General features: G+C 42.9%; 1 protein-coding gene across 1 annotated transcript in view; it reads right to left on the minus strand.

Moving 5' to 3' along the window:
* The window catches only part of LOC135213267 (FMR1-interacting protein NUFIP1-like), an 80,990-nt gene extending 65,501 nt beyond the window's left edge, over window positions 1–15,489 (minus strand). The window contains 1 exon segment of the mRNA XM_064247248.1: window positions 15,377–15,489. The gene's annotated coding sequence lies outside the window, so the exon portion shown is untranslated.
* Between the last annotated feature and the right edge of the window lie 2,873 nt (window positions 15,490–18,362).

The following is an 18,362-nucleotide window of genomic DNA, read 5'->3' on the forward strand; positions in this document are numbered from 1 at the left end:
GGAAAGGAATTCACACAACGTGTTAAGGAGATTATTATTGATTTACACCACCCGAGTCACAGATTATTATGTGTTTGAATTCCATATTTACTGATTTAGCACTCATAAATATTCCTAACGCACTCAATTGCGTGTTGTTTAGTGCTATTAATTCTATATAACGTGTCAAGGAAACTATTAACACTAAGAAGTGTTTATTCCCTCTGTCAGACTCGTAATTCTGTTATAATCTACGTATATTCTTTCAAGGATTGATTTGGCACAGGATAGGCTCCTAAACTGACAGGTGTCTTAGTGTGTCCCTTGTCTTCATGACACGTGTTACAATCAGTTATGTGCTTTTTTTATATCTGTAAGCATTGTAGGCCAGTAAATAGTGATTTGGCTTTCTGTGACATAGTAGGGAACCCTGGATGACGGAATGCAACCAGTTTGTATGACGATTGGTATGAAAGAGATTATTACTAATACTGAAAAGTCGTAGTCATCTGCTGTGTTCTTCGGTTTACCTCGTCACAGACCTACATATAATATTACATTTGATTACATTATTCTGATACACATACTTTAAATATACTTTTGCTTTAGGGTTTCTGCTCGAAGTGTTTATTGTTTTTTGCCTAGCCACTGACCCTGTTTCCGTTTCGAAGTGTTTATTGTTTGGGTTATGTCTGTTGACGCTTGCTTTGTTCAGTTTGTAACAGTTCTGCGCTCCGACCCAGATATTCAATGCTCGCGATCTCTTGGGTTAAGGAATTTTCTTGTTTAGATACGGTTTTAACAATAGGTACGGATGTTTCTATATCTTTTAGTCCAATTAATGGTTCTTTGCTGTATGGTGCGGGATTGCGGATAATGCGTCAGCTATGATAATTGCTTTCCCAGGTGATATCTTAACTTGGCTCCAAAGACCTGAATGATCATTTGTCACCGGAGTTCCTTTTGGACTGTGATTAAAGCCTTTGAAAAACTGGCTCGGTAAAGGACTCATGTTCAGTAAGGACTTTATCAGGATAGCCATAGATTATGAACTTAAAATGTACTAGTGTTAAAGATACCTAGCCCTTCCTTGCCTATTACTGCATATTTATTTCTTTCAGAGGGCTTTAGTTTAGACGTGAATAAAAAGCTATAGGGAAGAACTGTTTATCATATGACTGAAGTAATACCCCTCTTACCCCTTGGTCTGAGGCGTCTGTTGCAATAAAAAAAAAATTCCTTATTTAAATCAGGGATTTTTAAGTTAGGTAAGCTGCATTATTCCGCTTTAAGATATCGAAAAAAAAAACAACGCCTGTTGATGCTTTTCAGACCATAATAAATCTACAAGCTCTTCTTCGTAAGATCTGTTAAAGGAGCTGTCATGATTGAAGAGTTACATATTTACTACGATTGTAATACCCACTACAGCGCAAAAGTGCTGTATCCCCCTTTTACGTTAATAAGTACCGGAAAGTTATGAATAGCCGACACACTTACCATGGACTACTTTTAAGACCTTGACCAGACACATAAAACCTAGATAAACATGTTCGGTTTTAAAAAAAACTCACATTTAGATATTTTACTCTGAGATTATTTGTCTTTGTCTCTGTAGCACTAGCTCTACTTTATGTGAATGTACTTCTAAGGTATTAGAAAGATTACAAGATCATCCATATAGGCATGTAGGTTATCCCCTAAAAGTCTCCAAACACTATATTGTAATTGGGCGCAACGTAAGCCGGAGGCATACGTAAAAAATTGATAATGTCCCCTGAGTGTGCTGAAAACGGAGTATGAGGTACAATCACTTAGGTAATGGTATCAGGTAAAAGCCTTTAAGTAAGTCAAGTTGGTGGAAAAAAATTTATTCTAACCTAACAGAGATAAGATGTCGTCGGTACATCGCACTGGAAACTATCGGAAAGTCGTTTCCTTGTTTAAGCGACAGAATCTACGCAGATACGCCAAGTCCGATCTTTTATGGCATGACGTTTGAGGGAAAAATTATATGGGCTTATTTGATTTCCTAATGACTCCTATTACTAACATATTTCAACTTCGTCATTTATCTCTATTTTGAAATTTCATTGGGGTTTCTACACGAAGGTACGATATAGCTTTTATGTTTGTCCCTTAGACCGTATGTTTTCAATGACATCCGTTTTTCTCCAGAGATCACTCGCTAGTGAGAAACTTCCTGGTATTCAGGTAGAAGATAAAAAAAATTCTGCTGAATCACCTACTGGCTTGAATGACTTTACGGATATTACTTAGATAGATTATCAGAGAGATTCATCACGACTGGTGGGCGTGATTAAAAACTAGCAACAATAAAAAATGCGATATTTATATAACTTCCGTATCCACGATATGTATACTTTTAGGGCTTTGTTCGCGGAAATCGTTATATTTCAGAGTGTCGGGAAGGATTAAAATTTCATTTCCCAGCAAAGTCTTTTTACACGCACTAAGACATTCGAGGGTGCATGCTTCTCGAGATTTTTGCGTCAAAGTACGACTGCGGTTTGTGGGAGAATTCTGTTGGGTCATTTGAACAATGTTACGATTTATGAGACAAATGTATAGTTCCTTTATATAAGTTATTATTTGATTAACTGTCTCATTTTTGTTCAACGGATTTTAATATGTTGAAGGTTTATAGGATTTTCCTTTGATAAAACACCGCCTTATTTTGCAGGATGTAAGATAATATTTGGTATACCCCTAGATGGATCTTACAATTACACTACATACAGATCAACGTTTTTTATAACTATAGAGTATCTGTAAGCGCTCGCTTATCCTTGGACTTCTCATTAGGGAAGTTCGAACAACAGACAGTGAGTCCGTAAATACAGGATAATACGTGTACTAAAGAAATAAAACTAGATATTCTAATTTTTTTTACGGCGCGTACAGTCGGGCTGAATCCACCGTATATTTATTTGAACTTAATGTATTAAAATTAAACGAAAACCTGCTCTGATTACTTATACGGTCGTGTGTTTCATAGGAAAAAACTCCTTTTTAATTCAAAAGATATTGGTATGAACCAACATCGCTTTTCCCCACTCTGCTAGAGTCGCTTATTGTGTGGAATTTGCTTTGCTTTGAACACTTCGGAAGCAGTTTTTTTCGACTGACCTTGACCGCTTGACTAGGTGACACAGTCACCGAGTTTGCTTGTTTGATTCTGAACGGGCTACTGTTTCTATTTCTTTTTTGTAACATAATTAGGATCCTTCTCTTTATTAACCATCGCAACGTATTGTGTGTTTTTAGTATTATGTTGCTGGTTACGTATAAAGCAATGAATGAACGAACTATTAGGAACTGAGCGATTACTAATAAGACAAGTTTATCTCTACTGTATTCATATTAACTGTTTGTACTTCATTCTTTGCTAAAATTTGAAATAGTGAGGGATCCTGGTCAGCGCATTTAGCCTGATGAAAGTTTTTTACCAGACATGTTATTCCTTGCAATCCAGCCATATTTTTAAAGTTGAGTTGAGTCATTGAGGTTCGATATATATAACTCAAAAAACTCAAGGCTAAAACTGCGATCGGGACTTTGCAAACGGAGCCATTTATTGTCATGACCCGAAATAGTGTTACCTCTAATTTATATAGATTTGTAGGGTGTTCCACTTGTTTTTGTTGTGTTTTCTAATCACTACGGTGCTTAAAACGACCCTATCCATGCATCTGTATAAATACAACGACGTCCACTGCGTAAACGCATATTCACTGTTTAATATGATTTGTTACGTAAGGGATTAATAATCACCCAAAACTGATAAAATTAACATAGTATATGATTATGATATTTCAGTAGAACTTCTGGGAAAACAGACACTCAAAGATAAAACTCGCAGTAGCGAAATCTCAATGATGTAGATAATTTCTGTAAAAAAGTAAGATTAAGATGTCTCGTAACTTCAGCCACAGGAATAACGAAATTCGACCTGCAAAGGAAACACTCAAAGTTACTCCAAATGAATCAAAAAAAAAAAATTGTACTTTAGCGTTGCGTTTGTGGGAAGTCACGGTGTTCCGATAACGACACACCGGCTTGGTCCTCCTTCTCTATTTAGCGGACGACCTGGTTTTGGCTTCAGTTTCCCCGTGCGCGTTGTTTTTTTCGATGATTCGAGCCCCTTGAAAAATCCGATGCTGCAGACGCTGTTCGGTTTGTTTCTTGCAGTGCCGGAACGCTCACTAACGATGTTTTCTTGAATGATTCTAATGAGAGACGAAGCTTCCGTTGCCGTAGGAAAAGGACACGTCGGTTTTGTTTCTTGAAGTTATTCACTAACGATGATACTAAGTTGCTTGACGAATCTTGTTGTTTTCTGAAGTCGCTCACTAACGATGATACTAGGTTGCTTGACGAATCTGCTGCTTCCGTCGTCGTTGACTTCTTATGATACATGAATTATTATTCTGTTTTTTCTTCGTAGGACGTTGTAGAGTTTCTTCTGGTCGCTGGCACCAATATTAGGGCTAGTGCCTTGTATGATAACGGCGCCCTATGAGGTAATGTTAGACTAGCGATAATCTATACGCTAAGTCGGTTGGTATTGCACTTCCATCTTCAATGGAGTGTCTGGGGTTTTGTAGATCACTTACGAAGTCGGTATTATCTTTACGACGATGTGTTAAAACTCATGGTTCGGTGAGGTTCTTGTAGAAAAACACAAGGTATAAAAATAGTATATTCTTCTGAAGTTTTACATGATGAAGATCAGGTATGATCGTACAAGTCTTCTATGACGATAGCTTGATCGCTTCTGCCAATGATGATGGCTAATCCTATTCCTCTACATGATAAGCTTAGGTAAAGAGGTACAGGTCTTCTAATGACGATCACTAACTCTCTTCTGCTTGTCACCATCTCTGTTACAAGTTATGAAGGAACAGACAGTAGTTCGAACATATGAACATACATACAATGACATAGTTTTCATACGAACACACAATCAAATGAGACACGCTACAGATCACGTAGGCGGTAGTTGTCTCAAGCAGGGAGCTTGGACTAATGTTTATAAACAATTGAATGACTACAGGTGACGCATGTTATCTTAGCCTACATATTGTATACGTCACTTTAGCTCTCTAGTCTGAGCACATTCCTGCCAAAGCAATCGGTTGACCTCTTTAGTTTTAGACTTTTATATATGGACTAACCTTTCCATATTTTTTAATTATTAAACACTTACAGAAGGAGGTGCCAGTGGTCTGGTTGTACCAGACCCTGCCTTCAGTACCTGCGCCACGGAGAAGTTCTTGTGTAACTCGAGGGAGTGTAACTTCTAGGTCATCTTGGTGCTGACGAAGAGTCTTCAACACTCAGCCTGGGATGTCGAGTTTCTTCAGAAAGCGCGATCACAGGACAAAGCAGCATCTCCTTCGCATCGAAGGCGGTGAAGTCCATTAGGGAGGGGATTGTGAAGGACTCTAACCGAATCGTCCGGAAACGAAGGGGTTCTGAGTCTTCGCTACGAAGTCGGTACGAAATCGAGCGTCACGAATCCCCATCCCCTGGATGCTTGACTTCGCAGGAAAAGTCATGCAATTACCTCAGAGGAAAAGAAGGGAATGGTCGTATGACCTATCCCTCTTCTCGACGTTCGGTGATGTCCTGTACCCATACTGATCTATTCGTCTGCAGCGGCAGATCTGCAGCGAAGTGTCTCACATTCTCCTATCCCCATGCAGTGAAGTTCTTCTCGGTAGTGGATAGGACACCGACACTCAATGGTGGGTGTCGATGGTATGGGTACTGTGACAAGCCGTTAGGACGAAGAAAAGACTGTTATGGAACAACCGAACTAAGTCCACAGCGAAGTTCGTAACTGACTTGGGCGCTCTGACAGCTGCCGACTGTCGCTGACTGCGTTCGGTAGGAGGCAAGTTGTCCAAGCACCCGAGCAAGTCACGTGACCTTCGCCTAAAAGGGTTATGCCAAGAGACTAAACAAATAATTTTGTTCGTCACCGATGCCAGAGCGAGGGTGATGATTCTCTAAGCATGTTTGCACAACAGGCGAAAGTCAATTGCCTTCTAGAGACCGAGGTCCCTGATGGCAAGATATCTCATAGTATAGTTGATTCTCGGCTAAGGAGAAACAACACTATGTGTCGTTGAAGACGAAGGTGTACAGAAAAAGCAACCTACGTCTTCACAGCTGAACCGAGAGAAGGATTCTCAAGATTCCTGAACCTGTGCTACAAAGACTGAGAACGCTAACCGCTATTCATTGCTGTCCGGTGAGGATCGTAGTTGCAATAAAAGAGGAGCGCTTTTCAGTAATGAAGACAGGGAAATACTGCCTGAAGAACTGCTTCTCATGGGCTGAACATTTGGAAGTAGAGCTGTCAGGTCGGAGAGTAGGCGATGTCTTCTGACTTATCTGTAATTCGGGGCGAGCAATGAATAATTGCACACCTACGAATAAGAGATATTTTGAAGACAAACTCAGATGTCTGCAAAAATCATTCGCATTATCGCGGTGCGATGCAGCTGGGAAGACTAGTACAGACTTCTGTTAAAAAAAAACGTGCGGTCAAACAGAAAGATGAGAGAGTCCAAGAGATATCTCTGTTGAAAATTCTCGCAATGTCGAAGGCGATGAATCGAGCGTCACAGCATAGATGGTCCTTCATTATTGCGAGAATCCCCGTTAATCAGAGACCTAAGTCCATGATTGTTGGGCAGAGATACAGTTCGGTAGTCAATCAAACCAGGGGAGAGAGAGACGTAACCGACCGTGCATCTCCGAGACCTAGCTGATTACTGAGCTGCTATCAGGCAGTTTCATACGCAGTAACTCTCGGTGACTCGTCATCCTGAGTTGCCAGGTAATCCATTATTCCACGAAGGAATGTGTTTCGGCTAGAACCATCGAGCATAAAGAATACGCTCGAGCAATTATATTTAAACGAAACGGATTTCGGTAATACAAAAGCTGATTTGGTTGTTGTCATGACAACTACCAAGTATCTAAAATCGAAACTGATAACTGCTGAGGAGGTTGCAGGCAACCCCGAGTTGCAGTTCAATTAAGATACAATTCGTCTCGGTCACAAACCGTAGAGTTAACTACGGTATGCGCCTACCCCCCGGACAATTCAACTGTTAAAAGAATCATGTCGCGAGGGTAATATCGTAGTATATTTGTAGTTCTGTACCACGACCTCCATCCTAAATTCTTTTCCTCTCGAGGAATGAGAAATAAGGATTGGAGATCGACCGCCTTCGTTCTCTAGTCAAGAGAGTGAAGGAGAAGTCTTTCCCAAGGAAAGCTTCAATGGTGAACAGAATACCGAAGACGATAGTTCAAGCCAAACTGGAAGTTCCCGTCCGTTCTCCTCTATTCCAGGTTAATCGCCTACTGTGAGATACTCTTCTTTCAGCAGCAGTCTTCTTCCAAATGCTAGAAATTACAGGAATTCGAGCATAAGCGAGGTTCCGATTATCGTGTAACAATTATCGGGGATTTCTCGCTCACTTTGGACCGTGGTCTCGCCTAAGTGTTTGGAGATCGTAAAAAACTTGAACACTCTGAGTGCGCTAGAAATTCCGTAGAATTCTAAGCACTGCGAAACCCCCACCGAATTCGTCAAACGATATCGGCTGGTGGTCCTCTCGATTCCCGTAGAAAATCGAGAAAGGGGCAGGATCCCTCCTCAACGACCGGGGCTTACGTCAGGTAGGACCCGAAGGTCCACCCGGTAGGCAGCACCCCTAACGTGGGGATCTTACAGAGAAATCTCTGTAGGATCCCTCCCCTTTCCCTCGTAGCCGTAAGGAGAGAGGGAATGGGGGAGGAATTGGATACTGGCTCGCCTTCCCAGCGGAACTAGCAGTTGGAGAAGAAAAGGAGCAGCCATCGCCGGCCTCTCAGAGCCTGGAAAACGTATCGTCAGGAGAAACGTTTTCCCCGAGGAGGGTTACGAACTCATACTGTAGGTAGGGTCTGCCGCCACTGTGAACGTCGTCTGGGTGGGGCTGATCGACACCTGACAGGAGAGAGCCGATACCGTCCTCCGACTCATTCCAGTCCTCGTCGAGGTCGAAACCTCTCAGGAGGACCGAAGGGGTATCAAATACGGTGCCCGAAGACACGTAGAAACGCCTCTGTCGCAGTAGAGGAGGTGAAGTAGCTTGTTCGACCGGCCAGAACTGAGAGAGCCTTCTTGTCCGGAGACGAGAGACTACCTGGTTCCACACAGTCGGCAAGCTCCGATCGCGGCAGACCCACCGTCGATTTGGGTTCCCTCTCGGGCCCCAAAACGACTCGAGCCGAGACGTGGCTCTGCTGGTGGGAGCGGCGATCCTTCCCCGAGGTCGTTGTGCTGACGAATCAGCGCCATAACCTCGCAAAGTTCCTCTGGATCTCGGAAGTCACAGCATCTTGCAGAGAGGACCGTTAAGCCCTTCGAACAAGAGCATATTCCGCAGAACCTTCTCCTAAGAAGGGGGAACAGCGACAGCCCTCTCGGTCTTCTCCATCCACATTGCGCATACTCCTGGCCGTCCCAAGAACCGTGCCTGGCACGTAGGGAGTCGTGGTGGGATCATGAGGGGCGCACCCCTCACGATCACTCCTCAATACCTCGCTCCTTCCCGGTGTACCCGAGGAGGTTGAAGGTACGGGGAGAGGCAGACCTGACGCTCCCTCCTCGCTCGCTGGCAGAACCAGCAGGCTTGGAGGGCTGCAGGACCGATCGTCAACCCGCGGGGACGGTTGGCGATCGAGCTGCAGGCCTGGTCGAACCGTCTCGCTGTGGAGAACGGCTGGACTGAGCACAGCGGCCCCGATCTCGAGTGTCAGAAGAGCTGGTGCTGGTTGCCGTACCCGATCGCTCTCTGTGAGAGCGACGGTCAGGCGACCTGCAGGCTCCACTGTCACAGTGAGACCGGTGCTTGTCCTCACGGCACGTCACGTCGCTGGTTCCAGCCGTGGCTGGCACCGGCGAACGGGGGGACCTCTTCCCAGCCTCAGCCCGTGGCCGGTCGTGACCGTCACGTCCCCGGGTAGCCAGCTGGTCGCCGCGAGAGCGAGAGCTGGTCTGGTGAGAGTCGCGTGAGCGGCTGTCACCAGTCTTCCGCCCCGTGCCGTGAACCTGACGCTGAGCGGGCTCAGAGGTCTGGTTCCTGGCTGCACGGTCGCTGGTAGGCGACCGTACACTCGGTACCTCCCGCGAACGAGAGGCCGAGACGGACCCTGATGCAGTGGCAGAACCACTGACACCAGGCGAGGAAGTACTGGTGTTAGCCGTACCCCTCTGGGTCCCCGTAGTCTTCTTCCTTGCGGAAGAAGAGACGGGCCCCGCTCCCGAAGGAGCAGGAGGACCAGCGGAAGGAACCCTCCCGTCCCACCGAGGTGAGACGGGTCCCGAGAAGCTCCCGAGGGAGACTTCTTAGGAGGGAGGAGGCAACCTTCTTCTTCCTCGGCTGTGAAGCCTTAGAAGTCGAAGGGGAAGAGGCGGCAGCCGACGACGATGAAGAAGATGAAGACGACGACGACGACGACGACACCTTCCTCCTCTTCTTCGTCAGCTTCCTCAGGACAGACGTAAGATCTGCTATCCAGGGCGGAGCCGGGGCTGCTGTAGCCGAAGCCACAGGGCCCGGACGCACCTGTACAGACAGACCAAAGTCTGGGGTAGTACCACCACGAACAGGGACGGACGTCAGTAGGTATGGGCATCTCAGGAACAGCAGGCACAGCCCAGCACAGCATCGGTAGGGACACGCCAGCGCAGCCACGGCAGGGGACAGCAGGCAGCAGCAACGGCAAGGGACAGCTAGCGCAGCAACTGCATGGACAGTCAGCCCAGAATCGGCAGGTACGGCATGGCAGTACCGGAAACACAGGAAGTGGAGCAGCAGCCAGCAACATCCTGGTACCGGCGGCAGGTCCAGGGGCGAGCTCTAGGGCAGCGGAAGTGTGGTCGCGGCAGTGCGGCAACCACAGCTAGCGGCGGCGGCACGCCCCACCCCCCCTCCTCGGTACGGCGAACGGCACTTCACAGCGGCTGTAGGCAAGACTGTTACCACGTGAGGCGAGTACACCAGGTGAGGAGGGACGTCATCACCTGGAGCGTGGTCACCACTCCATGGGTGACCGCAGTAGGCCCAGACATAGAACCGCAGCCCCTGGACACTAGCACGCCCTGCAAATGGAAGGACGCCCATACCTCACCAAGGTCCACCCTCGCCTCGCGCAGGGGGGGTGAGCCCCACACCGAACGAGCGGAAGACCCCGAATACAATTGTACATCGGGCACCAAGCGCCCTCCCCGCGCTCGACGGATCGGGCGAGGAGAAGAACGCAGATAACCTCCCCCCCCGAAGGGGAAGGGCCATCTGTGGGAGCTGAGCGATGCGGGGGGGGGGGGGGGGGGGAGAGATTCTCGTTCTCCACCCCCGCCCAGCACCCATGTACCCAACAATAATAATAAGAGCCCGAGAGCAATCGTGCCCTCGGCCCGAATGCAAGGGCATAAGGATCAATTCATGACTGAGCGGAACTTGAACCAAATAAATATTGATGATGCAATCAATAATAAAGGAATAAATGAAAAAGAATCTTGCATTACGATTCACTTCACAATGAATAAGGGCTCGGATCGAGCGCATTTGCGCCCATCGTACCGAGCGCAAGGGTAAAAGGATCCATTCCCGATTATGAACGGAAACCTTGATCCATAATGAATTGATGCAATCAAAATATATATGAAAATGAAAAAGAATACTGCGCTTGCGATTTCACTTCATACAAAATAAAAAGGGGAAGGATAAATTCCCGGGTAAGAGCGGAAACTGATTCCAAAATGAGTATTGCTACAATCAAAATAAATATATGAAAAATGAAAAAGAATACTGTACTTGCGATTCCACTTCCATACAGAATAAGTTTTCGTGCCGAGCGCATTCTCTCAACGACCCCCCCCCCCCGCATACAGGTCAAAAAAAATATAAATGAAAAGGGCACTTTACTTACGATTTTCATCTACACATTTTCCAACCAAATATAAGCTCGGAGCGAGCGCTCTCCCGCCCTCGGCACCGAGCATAACAATACGAGGATCATTTCTGGGGAAAATGAATTCCCGCACTTACGCCCTCAGCCCCGGCACTCGGGTAATCGGAGGGCGTGGAGAACCAAGATCCTTTAATTCACAATTGATTTCAATGGAAATAAATATGAAATGATTGTACTTACAATTCAGTTTCACTAGATAAATAGAAAAAGGAAAACAAAAACCAACCATGCGTAAAGCACCGACGATTGAAGCGGGCAGAGAAGCGATGATACACGTCTACTAGCCAGCAGGCCGAAAGCAAAAGTGATTTGTTTACCTCCCAGTCGCGCGCGCGCGCCTGTCGGACAAGCAGTTAACTACCGAACCCCTTGTTCGAAAGCTTACGACCTATCCAGCTGCCGCTAGTACCTATTCCTATTGTAAAGGACCGAAGGTTTGTATGCCGTGTCGGAACAAAAACAAGTTTCCATACTTTCACTAATATAGGCAACAAATGTTGTTTTATTGTGCTGATTACAACTGCAATCTTAGAGTAAGATCAATAAACGTTACATAGGGGGAAACATCAGTACAGGCAACCCTCATCACGGTAGACGGGTCCTTATTCACTCGATATTTAATTGGTGAAACATGAATACAATTGCAACTCTAAGCATACCATTTAAAAGACTGAAGTTTCGTCAACATATTGTGATATATGAAAGGCCCCATAACGAACTAAATAAGCATGTGAGCTCTTCGTAAATAGTGTTTTCAAGGCAGTTTTGAAATCCAATATGGCGGCTACGTGTTTTCATGGACGGTTCTCATCAGTGACGGACACCATCTTTCCCCACCTTCCCAGCACTCATTTTGAACAATGTTAGCGTATGTATGTAACGTTTATTGATCTTACTCAAGATTGCAGTTGTAATCAGCACAATAAAACAACATTTTGTTGCCTATATTAGTGAAAGTATGAAACTTGTTATTCCCGGGGTTATGGATTGGTTAACTGATTCATTCTTACCTTGTAATCGGCGGTTTTTTTATCCTTACTGCCATCACAACTGAAACTCCACAGTGCTTATTTGATTGTTATTATACACATTTTGGTCTCAGTTCACTCCACATTGCACTTTAAACCCGTTGCTGTTCCTGGTTTCTAAGCGCGCGCGCCATAAACACAATTACAAACAGCAGAGACGACAGACGGACGGGAAGACGACGAAGTGCAAGTTTTATTCCCTAAATGTTTACTTACTCGTTATTTAGTTTAAATTTACATTGTTATTTAAAAATTTTGATTTAATTCATGTATGATTATCCCTTTTTTGCAACCAAATTACCCCGAAAAATTACAGATATTTCTAACGTAGATAAAAATCAAATGTTTCTAACGTTTTCGTACATCTGGCTGCCGAAAACCATAGAGGAACGAATACGGAAAAGTGCATAGAGGAAAGACTACGTTTTTTTTTTTTTTTTTTTTTTTTTTTTTTTTGCTTTTTTGTTTTTGCTAGCACTTTTCATTGATTTCAGTCTTTAAATTAGTATTTTGAATTTCTTAAATAATCGTATGCCAGAAATAAATGTAACCTTTAATGTTTGCATGCTTTAATAATGTTTGCATGCTAAGAATGGCAAAATCATCGTTGCCACATTAGTGGAGGCCTTCACACATACGCCGTTCCATTATATAAACTGTTTCCATGAATTCTAGTTGTCATAGTAATGCAATAATGATAAAAATTGCTTTAATATTTATGTATATATACTTCCAATACATAGCCTAATTTCACCAATTTCAACGTTTTGTTTATAGTCTTATACCCAGTGGAGGGTAAGCACATACCGATTGGCCACAGTGAATGTCCCTTCCTATTCCGTCCTCTCTCTCTCTCTCTCTCTCTCTCTCTCTCTCTCTCTCTCTCTCTCTCTCTCTCTCTCTCATTTTTTAAATTTTACATACCTATGTCCTGCTTAACTATTTTGCGAGCACTAGTAGATGCACCTACATTCATCATTACGACTGAATTAAAAACTTGAAAGTATTTAATTAATGCTATACAAGTATGAAATATATTTTCTTGTTCATTTTTCGAATTACGATAAAAGAAACAGAGAGAGAGGCGAGACAGGGAAAAGAGAGAGAGAGAGAGAGAGAGAGAGACGAGAGAGAAGAGAGAGAGAGAGAGAGAGAGAGAGAGAGAGAGAGAGAGAGAGTGGAGGGATCAGGGTAAATATATCGGTCAATGGGCAGGTAACAACCGAGTGAATCGTTAGATATATCCACCCCAATGTAAACTACTATTATTAGATAGATAGATGGAAAAATCATAGAAAATAAGTTTAAACTGCAACAACTTTCAGAGAGAGAGAAGGGAAGGTGAAGGAAGAAGGACAGGGGTGGCGGTGGAGGTGGGGGGAGAGGGTAGGTGGAGCTGTTTACTGGTGTGTTCCTATCCATTTCTGGATAATGGAGTTTTGGTCTATTAGTACAAGGACAAGTGTAGTTATTTTCTTTACGATTAGTGATTCACGATACCCTTATAAATTACGGCACTGGGGGTAATGCACTAAAGAAAAATCTCGCTCTGTTACGAGTGTTCGTTACAGAAATAGGTATTGCCCAAAAACGTGCTTGCACTGTCTCTGAAACCCATAGTAGACATGCTGCTTAGTTGTCAATCAAGTTTTGTTTTTATAAACCAAGTATTTTTTACAAGCTAGCTATTGAATAAATTTGTATTTTTCTCAGTCAAAACATATGCCCCTCAATGCTAACCTTTCCCTCTATTTTAACGACTTTCTGGTCATTGCAAATTCGGCCCCATAATTTCTTATGGTGCGAAAACAGACAGAGGCCCATGGACCGAAAACGATTGCGTCACACTACGGCGATAATCCAGCAGTAAAACATCTTCATATATCCAAAAAGTAAATAATAAAGATATATATGCGCATTACGATTATAACAATTACATGTATAGCTGATAACAATCTGCACGAATAACTGGTAAACTGTTCTGCAATGACAGTTGAGTATAGCAATTATTTACAATAGGTACGAAAGTCAAGATGTCGTGACGTCATAATACAGAACTTGAAAGAACGTTCTAATTCAGAAAAATAATTACTTAAATTTGAGTCAGAGTCGAGTTACTTTTTCAATAACGAATATTTTCAAATTAATCATCATAAATATGTAAAATATTGATGTTTTACTACTTATTTAAAAATTAGCCAAGAGCACGCTTCTCGTCTCTTTCTACCCCCAACAGCTGTTTACGCCTGGCTTGTTGTTGATGAGAAATCGTGTTTCGATTGTTGTGATAAAAGTGCTCCAGCGTCTGTGGGTACAAGTGGTGTGCGGATTTATCACAGGAAATGGTTAGTTTATTGACACAAGCTACTCCGTAAACATCGAGATGGCGTCAATCTTCTAAATACCTCGAGTTGTAAGTAAAAATGTTGAACGCGTTTTGGTGAGATTTGCACTACGTTTGAGACCGTTTTCAGTACCCTCTGTTTAAATCTGTTTAAATCTTAAAATTTGGCCTTAATTTCTAACTTTGGGGAAAATACTTACTTCGAAAGGAGAGTAGAGGTCTTTAGCTCCGTTTCTCACCAACAACAAGTCGCGACTGATGCCCATCTCGGGTGTCAGGACGCGTTATAATGTACTTTTTCGGAGGGTGGCTTGCATTGATGGTAGCTGGCCTGCGTGGCTTGCTGTGATGATCTACCCTATATACGCTAACATTGTTCAAATGAGTGCTGGGAAGGCTGGGGAAAGATGGTGGCCGTCACTGATGAGAACCGTCCATGCAAAACGTAGCCGCCATATTGGATTAAAACAAACTGCCTTGAAAACATATTTTACGAAGAGCTCACATGCTTATTTTAGTTCGTATGGGGCTTTCATATATCACATTATGTTGACGAAACTTCAGTCTTTTAAATGGTATGCTTAGAGTTGCAATTGTATTCTTGTTTCACCAATTAAATATCGAGTGAATAAGACCCGTCCACCGTGATGAGGGTTGGCCTGTCGTGATATTCTACCCTAGGTAGGTGGGGCGACGTCACTTCCGTCATTAGGTAAGGCTGAAACCCCTAGGTACGGTGCCATCCTTCCTGGCAGAAGACCCACTTGTGTAATGAGAATACTAAGCCTACCGTACACGTCACCCTAAGCTAGGCTATCTACTATCTATCGAAGTGCCGTGTCTTGAAAATTGGCAGTCATTTGCCTTCACCTCTCTCGATCTGGACGGGGTGTGCGCTTCTAAGGTACACTCATCAAATTCTATTATGACATCTAACGTAGATCACCAGTAGCATACTTACTTATTTGAAAAGATAATAGTGCTTTATGCAATGTTTCGCAGTAGTAACTATAGTCAAATAGTAAAGACGTTGTATGATTGTATCTTCTTGAAGAACTACCACGCGTGACGCGTTACTATAGCTGTAATAGCTAAGTATTAGTAACAAACATGACCGCCTTTGTAAATGCTCCCCGTCTCATTTTAGCTTGCCTATAGATGTGCTCATTCAATTTCTATGGCGCCATACTCTTTCTCCTCTAAGCAGAACTGTGAAATATTCAATATAAACTATAAATTCTTCCTTGAATTAAATCTACTCCCCATATCACTGGGAGTTGGGCAACAGATTCTCAAAATTGTCATTTGCTTCTTCACTCCGCCAGTATTGTTTATAGTTACTCTTAAATCTGTTTTTATTGTATGTGATGTGATCTACTTGCTAACGATGTGTTATTATACGATTTAAATTTTATATTAATATCCAGTGTCGAATTCTCACTATTTTCTGCTTCGTCTCAGACATTTTAGTTTGCTATTAAATCTTTTAAGTAACAAGATCACATCATAAACCTTGGAACTTTCAGTAACGTCCTGTATTTGGTTCAACTAGTTTTGCGGAACTTTTCTTATTCCTGTCAGCTTCATCATTTCCTTGGTATACACGAATGCTGGCATTGCTGACCCTCTCCGACACAACTTACCTATCATTACACAGCTGCAACTTTTCTGTTTATGAATGAATTTTTCTGGTACACCATCTACGTAGCTCTCTCAAGCAGTCTTTTGTAATATTGGCAGCAACCCTTTGATCATTTGTTTTATCCTGTTTTATACATCTCATTGCATTTAATTTCTACATCATTCATACTGTAAAAGTGAATGCATACCGATAATTTGCTTTTATCTTTATTACCTGAAAACACTGCCAGGTTCTCAGAAGAAACCATTTTTCAAATCTGATCTTTTTTCTGCAGGTTGTCTGTGATCAAATGACTAGCATGAGACTATAACTGATCCATTGCATTTGTTTCTAACGCGGTCTATTGCATTCATTATTCCTATTCTATATATTTCAGACAAAGACAGTGGCGGATTTGAGGGGGCCCCACCTGGTCACGTGGGCCCTCCATCGATAGATTAATATGTAAATCTCCGAGCTATAATTAAATTTTGATCATGTATACTCACTGCACACAACAAGTAAACTATTGATAGAAACACTGAAAAATTTATGTAATTTGTTTTTTATGCATGTATTTAATGCTTACATTTGCCAAGGAAACTTCACCTACTACTTCTTTGCAAGGTATAGGTGTTGGAAACACTGTAACAATCTTCAAATCTCTCTCTCTCTCTCTCTCTCTCTCTCTCTCTCTCAGCGGCGTCAATAACCTCGTCGTTGCGACGCCAGGAAGAACTAATTAATCAATCAATCTCTCTCTCAGACACACACTCATAGAAACAACTTGTTAAACAGCCAACACGGTTTCAGACAAACAGATCTGCCTATCGAACCGCTCGGAGTTTTTTTCATAACATGCCTGGTATTTATGACAGTAGTGGACAGTAGATACACTCTACTTAGATTCCAAAAGGCCTTTAACAAAGTTCTACACAAGAAACTAATAACAAAAGTTAGAGCTTTAGGAATTGCAGGAGAAATAGCAGACCGGATGGAAGACTGGCTAACTAATAGAAAACAGTTGTAATGAATCAGAAATTGATGTGACAAGCGGAGTTCCTCAAGGTTTTGTCTTTGGCCCGCTTTTGTTTTTTATTTACATTAATGGCACTGATGTAGGCTTAACTAGCAGGATAGCCAAATTTGCAGATGCCACCAAACTAGGTGTAAATGCAGCAGGTCCAGATACGGTGGAAAGTTTAAGAAATGATCTTAGGAAAATAGGAGAGTGGTAAAAAATATGGCAAATGTCTTTTAACCCGAATAAATGTGAAGTGTTACGAATAGGAACAAACAAACCTTATGCCAACTACATGCTGATTGGGAATATCCGAAATAGTGTAGAACAAGAAGAGGACCTTGGAGGTATTATTATTTAAAGGAATTAAAATCCACACAAAAAAGCTGAAAAGGCACAGAAACTACATGGAGTACATAAAGAGGCATTTCAGATACAGAAACAGTACAGTGCTGCAGCTCTACACATCAATAGTTAGACCACATCTAATCTTTAATATGCAGTACGGTTTTGGTCACCAACACTAAGAAAGGACATAAATAGACTAGAAGGTGTACAAGCAAGGGCCACAAAGTTAATTCCATCCATCAGGCACTAGACGACTAGAGAGCCTGAGCAGTATGACCTAAAAACACGAAGATTGCGAGGACAACTAATAGACATTCAAAATACTGAAAGGCATAACAAAGGTAGCCAGTAACCTCTTCACATAAAACGAAAACAAGACAAGAAATAATGGATGGTGTGAGGACTGGAATCAGACAAGGAGAAAGCTCAAACTAACTTTATTGAACAGAGACGGCTGTATGTGAGGCAGCAGTGCGGACGGATACGTAGTGTCCATCACACACACACACATTGGACGGGGCCCCTGCTGCGATTGTTTCATTGGAGCTGAAAATATACATATACCTTCGTGCAGAGAGTACATTTTTACATGATATATATATATATATATATATATAGATATATATATATATATATATATATTTATATAATATATATATATATTATGGCGGATAGGGCGTGAAATGCTCTATATTTTAGTATATGGTATAAAAGTATGTTGCAGAGGAAGGACGGACACTTGGTGAAATGCCGTCTTTACAAATACTCCCCCCCCCAAGACAATGATTAAGTAATAATCGTTGGCTGATTGTCAGCGGAATCTTGTGGGGGACTGGAGGAGCCTGTGAGTTTGAGATTCCATCTGTTGGGGACATCTTCCGGGTCTTCGTCGTCCAGGGAGTCAGGAAGCAGGATGCCGACCCTGGTGGTGGGCCTGGGGGATTCGACTGCTTTCAT

Source organism: Macrobrachium nipponense, chromosome 42 (genome assembly GCF_015104395.2).
Source record: "Macrobrachium nipponense isolate FS-2020 chromosome 42, ASM1510439v2, whole genome shotgun sequence".
Taxonomy (NCBI): domain Eukaryota; kingdom Metazoa; phylum Arthropoda; class Malacostraca; order Decapoda; family Palaemonidae; genus Macrobrachium; species Macrobrachium nipponense.